The sequence below is a fragment of the Equus asinus genome, chromosome 2 (assembly GCF_041296235.1).
Source record: "Equus asinus isolate D_3611 breed Donkey chromosome 2, EquAss-T2T_v2, whole genome shotgun sequence".
Lineage (NCBI taxonomy): Eukaryota > Metazoa > Chordata > Mammalia > Perissodactyla > Equidae > Equus > Equus asinus.
Window position 1 is genome coordinate 140997538 of NC_091791.1, and position 19703 is coordinate 141017240.

At 44.3% G+C, this 19703-nt stretch overlaps 1 protein-coding gene across 5 annotated transcripts in view; it reads right to left on the reverse strand.

Moving 5' to 3' along the window:
• The window catches only part of CGNL1 (cingulin like 1), a 152963-nt gene that overhangs the window by 122833 nt on the left and 10427 nt on the right, over nucleotides 1-19703 (reverse strand). The gene's annotated exons all lie outside the window — the stretch shown is intronic.

Genomic DNA, 19703 nt, shown 5'->3' on the forward strand with positions numbered 1-19703 from the left:
TCCCACTCTCCTGAAGGGGTGAGCGCTCACTGGTCAGAATCTGGAACCACCTTGGCTAAAATACCTTCGAGGCTGATGGCTTGTGCCTTTCATTTTCTAAAATGGAAGGAATCGTCACCACTTTCAAGCTCAGAAAGGGGAAGGCCCTAATACAAGGCAGCATGCGGCAAAAATGCTCTGTGGGGAACTTTCTGTTCTAATTCCCTTCTAGTAGTTTGGATTTTCCAACCAAACAGGATTTTATTGGCTTGTTTCTCTACATTTTTCTCATAAGAAAAACAGCTGCCTGGTTAGACTCAACTTAGAACCACACCTACTCTTGTAGTAGCTTCCAACTGCCTAACAGCGCCAACAGTCCCAGGACCATTCGATCCTTTCTCAAAACCACCGACTTACGATGGGACTCGGCATCCATGTCAACCCCATCCCCTCTCCGTGACCTGGAAGCATCCTAGATTCTCCTTCACCCTTCTGCACGACACCAGTCAGTGATTGCTTCTTGCCGACTCTGCCTTCTAGAACATCTCAACAGTTCTTCCCCATTCCCACGCTGGCATCCTAATCTGGGGCGTCTATGGGTCTCACCTGGATGTCAGCAAGGGCCTCCCAGATTGTCCCTCAGCCTCCAGCCTCGTTTTCCTCCAACCATTCTCCAGACGACCTTTTGTCATCTTTTCAAATTTGTCCACTCACTCTTCCTTTGCGTTCAGGACAAATACAAGTTCCTGGGGCTGGCCCTGTGGCCAAGTGGTTAAGTTCGCACGCTCCACTTCAGCGGCCCAGGGTTTCGTCGGTTCGGATCCTGGGCACGGACATGGCACGGCTCCTCAAACCATGCTGAGGCGGTGTCCCACATGCCACAACTAGAAGGACCCACAACTAAAAGTACACAACTATGTACCGGGTGGCCTTCGGGAGAAAAAGGAGAAACAAAATCTTTAAAAGAAAAAAAAATACAAGCTCCCTAGTATGGCATCCAAGACCTGGCCCCTGAGGATCATGGGCTACATGGGACTCCCCTACGCAGGCTCGAGGGTCTCCAAAGGCACCATGTTCCATGGCTTCCACGAGCTTGCCTGCCCAAGCTCCACTCTTCTCAGGCCTCACCTCCCCTGATTCCCCCACCAGGTTTCCTGCCTTTTGTTCACACATACACACACACACACACACGCACACACACACACACGCACGCACGCCCACACTGCTCAGCTCGGCCTAAACACTCACTGAAGCTGTCCCCTTACTTCTCTACCTCCCCATCACAGTTGGGGCTCCCAGAGAGCAGGGCCCGCCCCTTAATCTCTACAATGTTTAGTTCCTAACTGCCCTCAACGAATGCACGCAGCACAGGGGGTTGGAAGTCAAGAGGCAATTTTAAGAGCATACCCTCTCATAAAGAGGGAGCCGAGGACAGTCCTATGCTGACAGTTGGAAAAGTGCATAGTCTCCAGAAGTTTAGCTCTGGGACGACTGCCCAAACTTTGCTTTGGGGCTTAAAAGTCACATTTCTGAATAATCGGCTCTGTGAGTCCAAAGGGAACATCTGGGCAGTGAGCATTTGAAAAAAGAGATTCACCTCTGAGAGAGGCACGCAGGACAAACGTCTCCATCAAAGGAAATGATTTCAGCTTACAATGTTAGTGTTCATCATCCCTGATGTTTGGGGCCCCAGGGAAACCTAACTCTGTTTTCCCTTTACCAAAATAAACACATAACAGGGTGTGCTCTGTCCTCCGTTGCTTTTGGGAACCGACTTCTTGGGATAGACTGTTTTCTCTCCAAGGACCCCGCTCGCTGTGAGATGCAGCAGGACACGGATATTTAGTCAGGTCACTTAACTTCCACCCCACCCTCTCAGCTCCATGTCTTTGAAGATACTAAACAGAATAACAATTTTTTAATACTTTCAGACACGGAACAAACTGTCAGAATCCCTTTTTTGAACTTAAAAATGTAAATATCACCAAAAGAGGGCCTTTTTTTTCAGTAGCAAAAAGGCTACATGTCATCCTAATGAGCTTTCCGAGAAGAAATCTCACCCACCCTAGGCCTATTTTTCATAATCATTTGTTTAAACACTTTTTGGGCGGTAAGACCAGCATCAATTCGGAAAACAATGCAGACGAGTTGTTTGCCTCATCATACTTGCTAAAAACAAATAAAGAAAGAAAAAATAAACCCAGACATCAGGTAAGTTATAGCAAGTGCTAAAAGTTAGTTCTTGCTGCCATAACAGAATGTCTTTACACTCCTCATGTATAAAGAAAGACATCTGGGAAGGCCACCTCCCCAAAGCAGAGGCCATGACTAGACACTGCCAGCAATAAGCAGATGATCCAACAGTTACCCCCAGCAGACAAGAAAACTAGTCACAGGGACAAGTGGCCCAACCTTCCAAGTGGCCTGTGAACCAACCAGAAATGAGACAACAGTCATAAATTCCAGTATCAACTAGTACAGTAAGCACTAGGTTACTATTTGGTAAGCACTCAATTAATATTTTGACAAATAAATGAATGTAAGAAAAAATTATTTGTTTCAGAATGTATTCACAGGGGCCAGCCTGGTGGCGTACTGGTTAAGTTGGCACACTCCACTTCAGTGGCCCAGGGTTTGCTGGCTCAGATCCTGGGCACAGACCTAGCACCACTCGTCAAGCCATGCTGTGGCAGCATCCCACACAGAAGAATTAGAAGGACCTACAACTAGTATGCACAACTATGTACTGGGGCTTTGGGGAGAAAAAAAAAAAATAAGGAAGATTGACAACAGATGTTAGCTCAGGACCACTCTTCCTCACCAAAAAAAAAAAAAAAAAAGAATGTATGCAGAGCCCAGTGTGGTCAATTAGTTCAGCACACATACTAATAATTTTCCAGATTTACACAGCACCTTCATGTGAATTTGATTACTGTGCTCTTATGTGCTTAACTCACATTTTAAAACACATTTTTGAAATGAGGACCCTGTGGACCAGGCAGCCTTCTGGTTTCCTGAGTTCTCACTCCAAGCTTTTTGTTCCCACCTCAGGGCCCTGCCTCTATTACTGACCCTCTTCTGAGTTACTATGCCATGACCACCTTGCAATGACTGAAGAACAAATCCCACAGAAAATCCTGGGCTGCTCTACTAGGCTCTTAACTGGACTGACCACCTCCTTCCTTCTCAAAACTCTTAATTGGTTTCCCACTCCCATCACAATAAAACATTAAGATGATCCGCAAAATCCAGCATGCTCTGCCCCCTATCCCAACCACCTCCTCTTAGCACACTCTCCCCTCACTCACCCCCCTCCAGCTACAGCGGCCTCCTTGCTGTTCCCAGAACACACCAAGCACACTCCTGCCCTTATGCTTACTGTCTTAGGGCCACTAGTGTCCTTGTCCCCTTTTCCCAATACCCTTCCCCAGGGAGCCAGCTCCAGACTTTCCTTCAGGTCTCAACTTCTTGTCGACCATCTCATAGAAAACGCCATCCCCATAAAGTAGGGCTCACCACTATCCCCCACCTTCCTCACAGTCCACCTTATCTGCCATATTCTTCTTCCAGCTCTCGTCTCCCACTGACACGCCTCTGTGTGTTTATCAGCATCTCCCCACTGACTAGGTCTCTCCCACTACAACACAAGCCACCATGAGGGTACCTTTGCTTTGCTATCCTTTGCTAAGCACACCACTGTATCCTCAGGTCTAAAGTAGGGCCTGGCACATGGCAGGCACTTAGTAAATATCTGTATTAAAAGAATGAATGAATGAAAAGCATTTGTATTAAATGTAAGTTGCAGCATCACAGGGTTAAAAACAGTCAACACCTTCTAAGAGCTTTCCTGTCTTCTCAGAACCCTGGGGAAAGGGGCAGAGTCTGTACCAGGGGAGGGGGATGCGGAGAGAGCACAGACAAAGTCAGATTAATGGACCATTTCTCAGGGGGTCCCTTCAAAGATAGGAAAGAGGTGACGATTGCAAATGACAAAGCAAAGAATGCTGCAGAAAATAGGGACCCTAGACAGAGTCAGAACAGGAAGATCTGGAAAGAGAAAAGCTACCTGAGGGCAGGAAAAGCAAAGGTCACAGCCCCCAAACCAGAGGCAGCACAGAGTGGCGGCCCAGTGCAAGGCAGTGACACAGGAGGGACAAGACGCATCACATGAGTGTGAGAGAGAAAATGGCCCACCTAGAGATGGTGGGAGCGACGACGTTGACGTCACCACTGACACCAGAGGCAATGGGATGGGTGAAGTGAAAAAAAGGAGCCATCACCTTGGTCACTAATATTTGTATAGCACTTTACAGTTTAGAAAGCATCGACACAACATGACTTCATTGATTTACATAAAAGACCGTGAAGTGGGCAGAATAATGTTACAGCTGAGGAAACTGAGGCTCAGAAAGGCCAAATGACTTCCTGTCTAAGACTGCATAGCTAGCAAGTGGCAGAGGTGGAAGTCTACGGGTCTTCAGGTTCCAAGGACTCAATTCTTGAGGCGCCTCCAGATGTGATCAATAGGACATTATCTATCACACGCTAATGACTATTTATTCAAAAGCAGGATGCCCCTTCTGAATTCCTCCCAGGATTTACTCTAGGACCACATCACTTGGAAGAAATTTGGTCTCCTCTGTCTAGGCCCTCCTCAGTACTGAAAAGCTGAAGAGACCAAAGAGAAGTCAAACCCAGGCCTCTAAAAACGTTGCCTCAGGGCTCTCAAAAATCACAGCCAGAGGCTGCAGAAAAACTGAACAAAAGTGCTACTGAAAGCATTTCTATGTGAAAATGCACCGTCTGCAAAAACTTGCCATAAGGGCCCATATTCTTCAATAAGTTCCTTCAAAATGTCATTACCATAGCTTTTCATAGAAACTTGGTTTCAGAAAATCCATGACAGGTTCATGGGATTTATAAGAACTGCATTCTTGACTCGAAAATATCTCACGTGCTATGAAAAATGAAAAAAAACCTCAACATTCATAAATCCATGAAGATGCTGTTCCACTTTTGTTCCCAGCTGGTAGGTGCAAAATTGAAGAGGATTAAAAAGGGATCTGCCATGGAGTTCCCAGCGGTCCAAGGCTGGGCCCCTCCACGCTCAGGGAGGAGAAGGGAGAACTGAGATCACCCACTTTCCTGGAAACGCTGCAGAGCTCCCAGGTTCTGGGCATGGCTAGTAAGAACAAGCAGAGGGGCCGCCCTGAGAAAGCCCTGAAGGGGAAGAGACGAAAGTGTCCAACAGTCTAAATCAACACCTCAGATTGCGCTGGAAGCGGATGAGAAGGCAAGGCTGACCACAGAGCACTGGCCCGGGGCGCTCCCTGGGCAGCAAACACATCTGGGCTCTCGGTGCCAACAGTGCTGTGGGAGGCCCCCTTCCTCCAGGGAGGCCTCAGAAGGGGATGGGGCAGGGAACTGGGCGCTGGGCTGAACATCTGTCTCCTAGAAAGTCAGGGGCAACCTGCAGCTCAGGGGAAAAAGTCAACCCCGAACAGGGAGCGATGTCTCTCTAGATGAGGACAAAGATACAGGGCCATCTTCTCAGGCGGCTTCTTTCCTTCTGTACAACATCACCTCCATCTATTTACACTGAGGTTTTGCCAGCCTGCCTCCATCCAGCCAGATGTTGCCTTTCAAGAATTGCGTATTTCTATAATTATTTCCAGGAGAAGCAAACAGTCTTGAGCCACCGGGGTTTGCCATGGAATTCACTTTTTCCCACAAAGGGGTGTGGGTCTGCCTCTGCCCCTGCTCTCGGGGGGCACACGATGGGGTGGGCTGTCCAAACCCCGGCAGTCAACGAAACCTGTTTTGAAATAAACTCTTTGGCATCAGTGAAGAGTTAATTCACCATCTCAGGTTTTGCTTTTTATTTGGGTCTTGTTTTTTTTTTTTAAAAAAACCCGTATTTCTTTGAAAGAAGCTTTACTGTGGAGGGAGAAAGAGCTTTAAGCACACTTCCATTAGGCCATACTTACAAAAACAATATCATTTTCTCAGCAGCAGAGTCTTGGCCTAAATGCTTCCAGGAAACCAGCATGTTCTCCTGGGCCCCAAAGAGGGGCGTGTCAGCCTGGCCGACAAAGCTCAGCATGAGTCAGGAGCAGGCTGGTCTGGCCAAGACCACCTCTGAGGTTGCCACTGAGAAGGCAGACCCTCTTGTCAATAGCTGGCAATCAAGGCTCCTTAATAGTCACTTTCAAAAGACTCCCCTGACATCAAGTTGCTGGCAGGCACTGTGGAAAGTACAGCCTTCAAATGATAGCAAAAGATTCCGTGGTGGCCTTTTCTGACATCATTCGAACCACCACCTCCAATTTCTTGAGTGGATTCAGAAAAGTACCCAGGGCTGAGATTTTCATTTGAAATAATGCATGCATGCAGTTGGAGTCTCAAAGGCCTACTGCCCAGCGCCTTGTCAAAATATGTGAGCCTGTAGCCCTACAGGCCTGCACAGAGGACTGGGAGAAACCTTCCTGGGGGTCGGGATAGGAAAAACAAAAGGTTCCCATGAGTCATTTAATCAAGGCAGGAAGGGCAGAGGTCGGAGCAGCTGGAGCCTTTAAACTCTCACCTCAATGCCATTGCACATTTAAACTGTCAAACACTTAGCAAGCACCTACTGCATACAAGTCGCCTTCAAGACGTGGAGGACACACTGTGAAGCCTTCACACAGCAAAGGTATCAGCTGGGTTAGGTTCAGCTGCATGTGATGGAAAACCCAAAAGAACTTTGGCTTAAACAATAAGAAAGAAGTGAGGGGCCACTCCATGGCCGAGTGGTGTTAAGTTCGTGCACTCTGCTTCGGCAACCCAGGGTTTTGTCAGTTCGGATCCCTGGGCACAGACATGGGCACTGCTCATCAGGCCATGCTGAGGCAGCGTCCCACATAGCACAACCAGAAGGACCTACGACTAGAATATACAACTATGTACTGGGGGGCTTTGGGGAGAAGGAGAAGAAAAAAAAAGAGGAAGAAGAAGATTGGCAACAGATGTTAGCTCAGGTGCCAATCTTTAAAAAAAAGAAAGAAGTATGGAGGTAAGCAGTCCAGGGCTGGTATCATGACCCCATGATCATTAGGGACCCAGGTTCCTCCTCTGTTTGTGCTCCACTTACTTAGAGCATGGCTTCCATCTTCACAGTTGCCTCATGATCCAAGGTGGCTGCTGGATTTCAGCCATTGTGTCCATATCCCAAGCAGTCAGTAGGAGGACAGAGAAAAAGCAAAAGGGGTGCATTGTCCACACATGTCAGTCCCTGGAACTTTCCCAAGCCCCACACATAAGACCTTCGCCTTTTACTTACTAAAGTTTAAGTCATTGGCCTATATCCAGGTGAAATGGAGGCTGGGAAATATAGTCTTTTAGTTGGCACATCACTACATCCTAAAAAAAAATCAGGCTTTTGGTTACTGAGGAAGAAGGGGAGAACAGATACTGGACACAAAATTAGCAGTCTTTGCCACAGAATGCATAAAAGGAGAATTTGAGAAGGAGCCAATCTGGAGCTCTACTAAGTTCAGAAGAGCAGGTAGTGGGGAAAAAAAAAAAGGCATTGAGGGATGAAGCTCAAATGACATTATTCTTCAGGGACAGCTAAAAACTTTATTTAAAGCTGAAGGTGTTTTGAACAAGTAATAAAACCAATTTTCCAGAACCATCCACCTTTTAATTGAACTTATTTCACGAAACACTAAAGCTAGTAAGGAAATTTCTTAGGCATCCTAAAACTGTGGCTCCACTGGAATCTCCTGGGATCTTTTAATAACACACATCTGAGATCCACTTTTGGAAATTTAGATGGTTTAGGGTTGAGGCCTAAAATTCTGTGTGCGCATGCGCACATGCACACACAATTCAACCAGGTAACTTTTTTTTTTTTTGCTGAGGAAGATTTGCCCTGAGCTAATGTCTGAGCCAACCCTCCTGTATTTTGTATGTGGGTTGCCACCACAGCATGGCTGACGAGCTTTGCCTGGGATCTGAACCCAGGTTGCCAAAGCAGAGTGCGCCAAACTTAACCAAAAGGCCACAGGGCCAGCCCAAGGTAACTCTGCTGATGGGTGGTCTGGTTTAAAAACAGTGACTTCATCCAAACCCTCATTTCAAACATGAGGAGACAATTTAAAGCAGTCATGTGACTTGTCCAGGGTCCCAATTAGCTGTAGGCAGAACTAGGACTAGAATCTTCACTCATAATCCAGTCTTCTTTTCCCTGAAATCATCTCTCTGTAGAATTTGAATTTCGGCTTCCAGGTTTCCGAACACAAAGATTCAGACCATCCAACCACCCTCTGGCTGAAGAATCTTAGTTTCCAGGCTGGACTAAGTCTCCAACTAAATTATACTCACTTAGCCACTGGCAAACATGGTACAATCAACTGTTTGCTGGAATCCCTATTTCTGCATTTAGACCCAACGCCTTCAAAAAGCGTGCTTCTTGGTCTGCAATGCCACCTAAAGTGGGGAACATAAGGAATTTAAGGCTTTAAAAATGAATATGTTTATGTGATATGTGTACGTAAATCTGTATCCATATGTCTACATCAACATCCCTCTTCTCTGAGATCTCAAAGACCCTGGGGAAGGGGCAAGGGGGGACTGACCACCCAGGGACGAAGGACAGAGCCTGGAGGTGATGCGTATTTCAGTCAGCATCTGAACGCAGTCCCTTCCCGTGCTGGAGAATTCCCCACCGACACAGGAGTCTTGAAGAGACAGTGTCCACCAGCAACCGGTATGAATGAGAAAGCCCAATTCTCATCTCTGCCCCCAGCAGCTGGAGAGCGGGTTTGTGTCCCAAGTGCAGCGTGGCCCCTGGTGGCATGTCCTAATCAGAGCATGCCTGTGGTGGGACCAGGCCACGGTCCTACCTTCCTGGTTTCCCTTGGTCCCTGCCCATTTCCACAGCCTGGTTCCCACCTTCCCAGCAATTCTGCGAGCCTTACGATAGCCTCATAATACATCTCTCTGCTTAGATGTACCAGGGTTAGTTTCTACTGCTGAAAATTAAGACCTGTGATTGACGTCCTCACGGAACAGGGAGGGCTCCAGTTCCCCAGGGGTTGTCCATTTCAGGATAAGTGGATAACCTGACATGGTGAGAAGGGATTTAAGGAGGAGCTGAGGGGGCTGGCCCCGTGGCTGAGTGGTTAAGTTCGCGCGCTCCACTGCAGGCAGGCCAGTGTTTCGCTGGTTCGAATCCTGGGCACGGACATGGCACTGCTCATCAAACCACGCTGAGGCAGCGTCCCACATGCCACAACTAGAAGGACCCACAACAAAGAATATACAAGTATGTACCGGGGGGGGGGGGCATTGGGGAGAAAAAGGAAAAAAATAAAATCTCTAAAAAAAACAAAAAAAAAAGGAGGAGCTGGGGCCAGGTTCGAACCTGCCACACGCAGAGACCCGAGGGCACGTGAGGATCTGCTGCCGGTGGAAGACTAGCAATTCCCCTGGCGTCTTCTCTTTCTTCCTCCTCCTCCTCTGGCCCTGTCTGCCTCACGTGTTGACAGAGACGAATCCGTCTCTCCTCTTTCACCTCTTATATCCCAGAAATAAAGGTCTCTCTTTTGAATGAAAAATGAAGCTCAAAAACACTTCATATCTGACACTTGTGACTCTCAATTTGCGCTTGGAAAACACCAGGAAATATGTAGAAATGGACTTTGACGAGCATGGGGGAAACAAAAGTGCAAATTGGTACTTTTACGGCAGACACCATCAAATTTTAAATGTGCGCACCATCTAATCCAGCAATTCTACTTCTAGTAATTAGCCCTAAACAAAAGAATTATGTAAACAACACTTCTATGTGTATAAATACTTGTATACAAGATATTTATAATAAGTCAATGTCCATGAATAGGAGGTTGCTAAATTATGATATAGTATCGACACCACGGAATACCAAGAAGCTGATAAAAAAAAAGATTTATTTACACAGCCATGGAAAGTATCAACATACAGGGTTAAAAACTATATAACGAAAATAAGCATCAGACTAATGGACAGAGTTATAGAGTCACCCCATTGCTATAACATAATTTTATGTACAAAGTTACATAAAATCTAAAAAAGAGTCTGCCAAATTCTTAAGAAGTAGTTATGACTGGAAGTGATAAAAGAGGGTACTTTCAATTTAAATGACACATTTCTGTAGTGCTTCAGTTTTCATTATAAACAAGTTATTATTATAATAAGAAAAAAAATCAATGGAAGCTGAAATGGCCTTTGAGCGTACAAGCAGTGGTGCTGGGAAGCCCAGCTTCCCTTTTAGGCAACAGGCTGTCTCAAAGCCAGCACCCAGCACAACACAATGCAGCATCAGCTTCCTCCTTCCTTGGCTTCTTACAGACACTCCGACACGGCTGGAAAGTACTAACTATCCCCAGCCCAAAGCCAAGGAGAAACAATAACATAGATGCGTGAGCTGCTATGGAAGCAAACAAGGGGTCCCTTACAGAAGATGACAGAAGAACCACCAAAAGCATCTTGAGAATTAGAAGCACAGCAACGATAAATAAGATGAACAAGAAAGAAAATGGTACATTTTATTGAGTGTCTAGGTTTTAGTAACTCAGGGAAACACGTCCCTATTAAAATTTCAATTAAAAAGCTAAATGTTTAGTCTTATGGCTTGAAGAAATAAACTTCAGAAATCAGGAAAACGAACTAATATGAAATATCTAATTGTTCGACATGCTCTAGAATTAAGCTATCATTTTTGTTTAGGTTATATTTACAGAATAACATTTTAAGAATTCTTGTTCTTATTTTTAAAAGCCATTAGATTAAATATTCATTCTTCTTAAAAGCAATTCCCACACACGCCCAAAATTAACTTATACTTACATGAGGAACTTTACCCAAGGTCAGCAATCCTCAACACAAAGATCCTACACCCTCTGCTCTCAAGAGAAAACCAAGAGACCTCTACTGATTGCCATGAAGATACAGAGTGAATGCAGGATTGGAGCACTGTGTATTTCTGGTGTTATTTTTTTCCACCAAAAGATTTTTATTGGCAACAAAAATTAGTCCTGGGTCTTAAGGAGATTAAGCATGGCTTCAAAAAACAAGGTTCCACTTTTTCAAAACACTAAGCAACCAAAGTTTCAGCCAATGCAAATTATTCGATTATAGACTACAAATAGGATTTTGAGACTAGATTCACTGTTGAACAACAACAAACAGTTAGAGGCAACGCATTTGAAGGAAACAGGACAATTGTTAAAAACACAAAGCGTATGCACCAAATGGTGAAGTATTCTCCATTCAAAGTGTTGTTCCTGTGTGTTAATGTTCAAGTGGGTTAAAACAATAGCGGTGTATGCCCCTTCACAACTGGGCAAACAACCTGCCAGTTAAATTAAATTCAGTTTACACTATGACCTGAGCCCAGTTTTCCAACATACCCAGTTACTAGGTGTGAAATAAGACTTCTTTTTCAAACATGCTGTATCTTATATGGCTGCCACACCAGTTACACTTTCTCACAGCGCTCAAGTCTACTCTGGGAGCACACAGCTCTTCCCGTGCAGTCCCCGGGCACGGCAGGTGCACAATAATGCTGGCTTCCTTTCCCCTTTCCTCCTTCCACACTCATAACATCATGAAGACTACTCCTGGGCCTTCCAGTCACTGTTTTCCTGTTTCATTATATGGGCACCCAAAATACTCCCTGTAATATTATCTTGCTTGCATGGAACAACTCCAATTTTGTACTGAGCATACATATGCACATATATGCAGTGGGGAATAAAGGAAATACAACCAAATATTAACAGTATACATCTTGATGGTAGAACTGAAAAGTTTTTAATTTTCATCTTCTACTTTTCTATATTTTCCAAATGTTTTACAATAACCATCTATTGAGTCAAAATCGAGTTTAATACAACACAGTTCCACTACACACTCACCAGAATGACCAAAATGAAGATAACGCCAATACCAAGTGTTCACACTGGAGCCACTGAAACTCCCACACTGCTAGGTGGGACTGTGAACTGGTACAACCACTTCGGAAAACTAGTTCACAGTATCGATCACAGCTCCACATATATGAAGGCCCAGCAATTCCACTCCTAGATATATATACCCAAAGAACCCACATACATACAAAAGAACGTAACACCATTCATAACAGCCAAGAACTACAAACAACCCAAAAGTCCGTCAACAGTAGACAAATCCATGATGGAGGCATAGTCCTACAACGAGAAATGTAGCAATACATTTAGCAATGAGAAAGAACAAATTAGTGCTACATGCAAATCCATGCATGAATTTCAGACATAATGCTGAAAGAAAAAAGCCAGACACAAGAGTACATACTGTATGAATATGATTCCATTTTATGTAGTTTAAGAATAGTCAAAATTCACCTACGGTGGGTGATAAAACAGGATGGTGGTTATCTGTGCTAAGGAATAATAACCAGGAGGAAGTACGAGAAAACTTCTGCAAGATACTATACACTTATGATTTCTGCACTTTTCTACTTAAAAAAAAAATGGGTTTGCACCGTAGCTCTAACCACTTACTAGCTGCCTGGCCTTGGGCAAATTTCTTAACCTCTCTAAACTTCAGTTTCTACAACTGTAAATGGGAATGAAAACAAAAACATCACTTTTGATGGAAATGTGATGAGAATTAAATTAGGCAATGCATTAGCATGTTTAACCTAGTGCCTAGCGCAAGCGCCACATACGTAACAATCACAGCAAGGGCGAACATCCCCTGAGGGCTTCCTCGGTGCCTGGCACTGCTCTAAGCTCTAAGCTCTTAATCACTTTGGAGACCATCTCTCCCAGCTCTTGGTGGGTAAGAACACCCACTACTCAAGGCCAGAAGCGCAGGCTGTGACCTGGGCGTTCAGAAGTCATCTGTATAGAACACCAACCACAGCATTTATTTCAAGAAAAAAGGGGAATCGCTAGTTATGTTGCTGCTGAGGTTTCAAGGAAAGGAAACTGGCAGGAGCCACACATCAGGATTAATCACAGACTATTGAAGAGAAAAACGACTCGAGCTTCTGAAAGCAGTAGCTGCTTTCTGCAGGAAGAGAAAGAATATTTGACTCCAGCGGAATAATTCATTATAAGTTGAGGAGTCATTTGGGAACTCAAAGAGCTCATCTTTCTTCCCTACGGGAACAGAAGAGACAAGCAGCTCTCTGTTAAAAGTTTCTCACGTCGACCAGCTAAATTTACTATCCTTTAACGTATTTCTAATTCACAATTAAAATAATTTTTAAAGTATAGGCTTGCTATGTAAAGTAACTTAAGATGTTGGTCATGAAGCAAGGGACTCAGATTATAGAGTTAAAGGAAACATTGACAGAATAGTCTCCAAATTACAAGATTAACCGGTAGATTTAGGAATGACTCATGTCTCATGAATTTTTGCTTCCATTAATGTTTAGTTTACTTTCAACTAAGGAAAGACAAGACTGTCTGGATTCAAACCTAGCCCCACGACTTGCCAGCACCATCACCTTGAACAAGTTACTTAATCTCTCTGTGCCTCAGTTTCCTCAACAGTAAAACAGGTTAAGAATAGGGTTATTATAAGGACTAAATGAGTTAATAGGTGTTGGGTGCTTAAAACAGGACCAAGCACTATAAGTGGTATACAAGTGTTACTACCATTAATTTTTATATTTTCTGATGTGGATGCAGAATTCATTTAAAACTATAAAATTTAATCACACAATTTGCAGATATAGGATAGACTATCTAAAAACCAGAATGTGTTTACTAAGATTATGTCAAGTGAGGATGAATATCGGTTTTGTAGGTACACACATGTGCACAAACTCTTTTTCCTTCCCTCTCTCCTTCTCTCTCTCTCATAAGTAATTTAAATCACTCTAGAACATAGTGTACCAATGATCCTAGGTTCTCTTGGTCCCAAAATGATCCCGACAAAGACGTGAAATGTTACTCTTCTTCCAAGTATTTCTAAGGACCCATTTAAAAAACATACCCTGAAAAGGTATATTTGCTTTTCCTATTTCAAAAACCTGCTGGAACCTTTCCACGGCACATTTGAGCCACAAAGTGGATGGTGTTCAAACACCGACTCTTTTCAACCTGTAGCAGAGGAGGCATGCTGAAATTTTACATTTTCCTCCAACTGTGAGCACAGAAAGCTTTTCATTTTGTTCCAAAGGAAATGATCTTACCACAGGTCAATGATATCATCACTGTCTGAATAAAGTGGGCATCCGGTGGCATAAGAGGGCTAAATGCTAAAATCAAGATATAAAAATTAAAAGACTCAGAAAGCAAACCCTTAAGCCAAGGAATTATAAGCAATATCAGCACAACACAGTGGTAGTGTGCTAATTCTCCCTACCCCAGTAAAAAGACTTTTCAATACCCACATGCCTTTGCATGTGGAAGAGAATTACTCTCAGAAATACAACTACAAATAATTCTTTCATCTCACCAACAAGCACATTCACACTTTTCTACTAACACTAGCCAATCAGATCGAAAATCCCTCTCATTACTATTATCTGTGGTTTTCTTCCTATCATCAGAGTGACATAACTAAGATAGCAATTTTCTGATTTATTAGTCCAGGGTATCAAAGAACCCTATTTTGCTTAAAAAAATAACTGTTCATTCTATACTTAGTAGACTTTAGGACATCTGGATACCTCTCCACTGAAGCCACATCTATAAACACAGCTAAGTCACGATGGTAGTTCCTGTCTGCCCCACCTTCGATCGTAAAGACCTTATTCAGCTCTATTATCCAGATGTGGCACAGTAGGCTTCAGTACGAGATGGATGATGAAGAGAAAGTTTCACACTCAGATTCTTAGCAACGAATTAGATGCTGGGAGCTCAAGGGAAAAGTGGAAAACGGCAGCCATATTTTACTTGCAAAATGAATTTCCAGCAGAATCTACTTTCTTGCTGACTTGGGCTGTTTGGTTGGGTTTGGGCACTTCATCAAGTTGTTTTGGGTCTTGATCGAAACATTCATTCATTCTTCAAATGTGTATATGACTCTACCATGGGTAAGACTGTGCCAGATACCAAGGGAGATTAAAAAATGACCTTAGTTCACTCCTGGACTTTTTCCTTACACAATCTCCCCTCACACACAGAAAAATGGCATGCCCATCCCCTCACAACCACATTTCTGCTAATGCCCACGTGAGGGCCCTGGTTTCCTCTCCTTCAGCCCCTGTACACTAAGAAAATACTCATTATTTTTATTATAAAGGTAATACATATAGTGATTTTTATAAAATTCAAGCAGTCAAGAAGGGCATTGTGGGGGCCTGGAATTGGCCACCCCAAGATATCTCTTTGGCATGATGATTATTTGGGGCTCATTACTTTGCAGACAGGAAAGCAACTGAAAAGTAGAATTTACTTACCCTTTGTAAGAGACATTTACATTGTAAAGGAACTCTCCATCTGTAAAGATATCTCCCTCTCTGTACCAGGAATAAGGGGAGATGACCTTGTCTCTAGAAACTCTTGATCAATGGGGAAGGCAAGGACTTGAATCTGCATAAAAATCTTATTCCTGTTTCTGGTAACCTCCTGTAACTGACTCCCCCCAACCCCAACATCCTCCTTTGTCTTTAGATATTTAAGGTGGGGGCTTCAGCCATTTTGGCGAGTTGCTCAGCTTGCCTGATCTCTCCCACGTATACACGTTGTAAAGCTTTGTTTAAATTTCTCCTGCTATTCTGTCTCATGTGAATTTAATTCGTTCTCCGGCCAGACAAACCCAGAGAAGGTAGACAAAATGTTTTCCTCCCCTACAGCATGAAGTGAAAAAGAAACTTTCCCTCCCAACCGTACCACTAAACCCACAGCACAGAAATAACTACATTTCTTGGGACTTCTAGAAATTTATATTCGCAATCAAGAATTAAGTCCTTTTCTAAACCAAAATGGGATCTCCGAATACATACTGATTTGCACCTTGATGTAAAAAAAAAAATTAACAGTATATTTTTTAAATTTTTCTTTATCAGTGCTTACAGATTCGCCCAAGTCCATAACATGCATATACCTTAATTAATTCAACCAGTCCTCTATTGAAAGATATTTAGGTTATTTGCTGTGTTTTGCTATTATAACACTGCAATGGATATCTTTGCATGTTTGCTAGCAGACTTGTGCAGGTATATTCACAGGATAAATTCCTAACTGTGAAAAGGCTGAGTTAGGGGATACACATTCTTAATTTTGAAAGATAATGCTGTGGCTGACACAAGGGCCACCTGCCCACAGTAACTGCCACTTTCTCCCTAGCCAGCAAAGCTCCAGTTTCGTCCTCTCTCTTCCCAGTGCCCATGTGCTTCAGGGAAGGCTGGCCCCCTTTCTAAGTCCAACATGGGTCTAAGCAAGCTATGGGAACCCCATCTTCCAAAGCAATTTATTGGTTTAGTGCGGGCATGTGACCTATTTTTGCCAAAGGGGTATGGAATTTCTGTGGGGGGCGGGAGGGGTCCTAGCAAAAGTTTCTCTGCTTTCCTCTCTGCTTGCCTCTGGACATCACTGTGTGTGAGGATACAGGCTGGAGAAGTGGCAGCCACATTGGGACCATGAGGAGATACACTTGAGGACAAATGTCAAACACTGAGGCTGACAAAGAGGAAAGAGAAAATGCATCTGGGTCTTCCATTAATTAACCCCAAATGGTAAAAGTAACCATTTACTTGCAGATGAATTATCCTCACTGTCAAACTGCTCTCCAAAAAGAAATCCGCTGGATTTCTAATCCCACCCACAGCACGTAGGAAAGTATCTGTCTCCTCACACCTCACACACAAAAGTTTTAGTCCCCTTCTATTCTCAGTGCATTTTACTTAACGGCCAGAACCTTTTCTTCCTCAGAGAGTCCAGCAGCTCTTTACTAAAAAAAGGACACAATGCAAAATGTAACACAAAGGCTGCTTGCCCTTGGCCAACACTTCGTTCTGCTCCTCCCAGGGCATCACACTGAGACTCACGGTTCACCCAGCTCCTCCAGGAAAGCAGGCACTGTTATCATAGGACTGGGATATACTCTAATGCCTCAGAGCCAGCCACGCTCTGCCTGCGCTGGGACAGTCACAGGGGTGTGGAAGGACAAGCCCTGGACTGGAACTGGATGACCTAGCTGGGATCTGCTACCCACGAGCTGGTCGACTGAAGAGAAGTCCACTAACCTCTCGAGGCCTGTTTCTTGAGATCTGAAAGGAGGACTCTGGAAACGAAGACCCAGAGTCCTTATACAGATGGGGACAGGGTTCCTGAAGGCCCAATGATCAACTGTCACTGGCTCTTCAAGGCGGGACTTAGGCTGATTCCTGCAGATCTATGCTGAGAGAGAACCACAGGAATGGAAAGCCGACCTCCTAACTTCGGCCCTCTTAGTCCTCTTTGCTCTCTCTACCTGTCAACTCTCCTGCCACCACAGTGGGCAGCCCGTCAGGTCATGACTACTGACCAGAAGAAAACCAAGCCCGTCACTTCTGCTCCTCCCACAGAGAAACAGAACCTCCCAGGAGCACCATTTCAGTGAACGAAGATGAAGAGATGTTCAGCTAGCCAAGAGTCAGTGAGCGCCAGGCTAATTTATAGTATTACTAAGGCCTACACTGGTACCTGAGCAAAACGTCTATGATTCTGCACCCAGCTGGCCCAGGTTTAGCAAGCTCCCACAAGGCTGGCCTGACCCATACTTCCTTCTGCCCCCTCATTCATTCTCTACACTGTGGTGGACTGGGTCACTGTTCCCAACACTTTACTCCCCTATAATGGGCTTATATGTCCACCTTCTTTGCCATGTGACTTTGCAGTACCTCCCACTAGAATGGCCAAGTATGCTTCCCCTCCCAGTGATGTTGGGCTTGCCCGTGTGATTTGCGTTGGCCAATGGAATGTCAGAAGTGACAATGGGGTGGTTATGAGCCAAAGCCTTAAGAGGCATTGTACATTTCCATTTGCCCTCTTGTGTTACTGTGATCTGCCATGACACAGGCATGCCCTGGGTAGCTGCTGCCCCTTCAGCCTGGGCCCCAGAATACCCACATGTGGAACAGACCTGAAGCCAAACAGAAGCTGGAGTCTAGCCTGGCCCAGCCAAGGCCAGCCCAGGTCAACCAAGCCATATCCCACTGACAGATGAACAAATAGGAAAATAAATGTTTGTGGTTGTAAGGCATCGAGATCAGGGATTGTCTGCACACAGCAAAACCTAATACAACCAGTGTAAGAGCAAATATCACGTTTGCCTGGCACATAATAGACATGCAAAAATAAAATATCCGTGCTTATCTTAAGGAGGGCTTAATTCATTCATCATCCCAGCACATACAGAAGCCACTACACCGGACCCACAGGAAGCTGAGCAAAATGAAAAATACAAAAGTAACTAATGCCATGTTTTTCTAGTCTAGCAAAACTCCAAGCTTCCTAAATCCTGCTGGGGGAGAGGGGTCTGTGTTGACAAAGCTTCTATTCATTTCGTTCATTCATTTATTGTCCTGGGTTAAATCACAGAAGGGATGAACCTCAGCATCTGTGCATTTAAGGGATCTGATTCTTATATGTATTGACGGTGAAATCTACTTCCTTACACAAATGTCCTATTTATTTCAAAGACAGTTATTTTTTAAAAGAAAGAACTCGTTATTTTTTAATGAATGCCTTTGTTCTATTAATTTTCATTTATTCACTCAACAAACGTTTACTGAGCACCCCTGATCCCCTAGGCCTAGGATGTGTAGCTGTGCTAGGAAGCAGCGCGCAGAATTTCTAGCCCTAACCCCTGGCTGCCCAGATGCAGCCACTGACCACAAAGGAATCATATAAAGTATAGTTGACATATTCATGTTAGTATCCAAATTAAAAAAAAAAAAACACTCCCTATAGTTTAACTCCAACATGATGTTAGCATTTTACTTTTAAAAGAATTGCATTTCATCTGCAAATATGAAGATTTCACCACCCCTGCTCCTTTCGTGGAGGACAGTACAGAAGACAAGTTTCAGCCATTTCCTTCTTCCATTCCCCCTCCACAGAGTTGTGGGAGCCTCGTATGTTTAATTACCTTTGGCATGAAGTCTTCTCAAAGTTCTTTTGGAAGTCTAAATAAATTATATCCACTGGTTTGTCCTTCTCCCCACCCGTATTTTCTCCCTCAGAGAACTTTAATAGATTCATCAAGCATGATTTATCCACCTGCAAGTCACGTTTTTTTAAGGCTCCGGTAATCTCACCCTGTCCCATGGACGGCACAGGCCTGGGGTGATGGGGGTGGGTTCAATCTGAAAACAAGGAGCATTTCTATGATTCTAAGCGGGAATTCACAAAAGGGAAGTGTCAGAAGAAGAAAAAGAACACACACATAGACACCTCCCTATCCAGATACCATTCTAAGCACTTTAGACATAAGAACTCATACAACATATAACCCTGGAGCCAGGATCTGGACAAGGCAGACCGGACAGTCCAGTGCCAGAGTCTACGCTGGTGACCGCCACGCGCTGCAGCCTCTCTACGCATCCCAACCCGTGCCAGTGACTCTGGATTCCCACCCTCCTGTCCTGGGCCAGTGCAGCGAGGATCCCCAGGAAATCAGCACACAGGGAAGGCATCCTAGAGCGTCCTCTATTTCAGGACGCAGCTTTTCTCTGGATACTCCTCTGTGAGAAATCCTACAGTTTCCCACGAAAGGGCCTC